Source organism: Acyrthosiphon pisum, chromosome A2 (genome assembly GCF_005508785.2).
Source record: "Acyrthosiphon pisum isolate AL4f chromosome A2, pea_aphid_22Mar2018_4r6ur, whole genome shotgun sequence".
In the NCBI taxonomy this organism is placed as follows: Eukaryota; Metazoa; Arthropoda; class Insecta; order Hemiptera; family Aphididae; genus Acyrthosiphon; species Acyrthosiphon pisum.
In genome coordinates, this window is record NC_042495.1 from 43,605,519 (window position 1) to 43,606,448 (window position 930).

The following is a 930-nucleotide window of genomic DNA, read 5'->3' on the forward strand; positions in this document are numbered from 1 at the left end:
TTCAATGGAATTAAATGGTTTAACTGCAAAAAATCGGAAGACCAATATAATTAAATTTCCTCAAAATGTGCGCCCCCCCCCCCTCAGAAAATTTCTGGATCCGCCCCTGAATTGTACAGAATTTTTTAATATTTAGTAGCTTACAGACTACAGTAATTTGTAAGTTATTTTCAACCACATTTATAGACTATAGTAATGTTTAAAAATTTCATGAAATTTAAAAAATGAAATATTTTAGTGTTTTAAAAAATGTTGTTTTATTTTTAAATAAGTTTTATATTTACATATAATTGTCATAAATCACCGTCATAATTGTATGTTACCTATATGTATACCTAACCTTTGGTATTATACATTTAAAATGGTATTCAAAATTTTTAAATATTTTAATGTTTAATTGATACAAGTAGGTATACAATATTATACATGTATATTGAATACCTACTGAATTCTTACATTATAATTTAGAACCTAAGATAACCTAACCTAAAAAAATAAATAAATTGTGTTTTTATTTGTGTTAAAAAATGTTCAATGTTTACGTTTTTGTGAAATATTTCATACTTCAAACACTACGTCACTACATAAAGGTATAACAAATTGTATACGAAAATTTCTTGTAAGTTAAATTTACCAGAAAATGGTATTTATTTATATAAACAATAATGATTTTGAGATAAGGCCTTATTGCATTTATCATTTTACTAACTAAAATATTCATACTTTTCTAATAATAATTAATAAATATAATTACCGATGACAATAATATTATTATTATTATTGTTTTTCATTCATAAAATTATTAGATTCTGAGCGGAGCGATGAAGGCAATGATTTTACAATAATGTGTGATTATTTTGTGTATGTGTGTGGTTGTATAGTGTGTGTACCTAGTGTCTGTATACACGGTAAATTGTTGAAATGAAATAA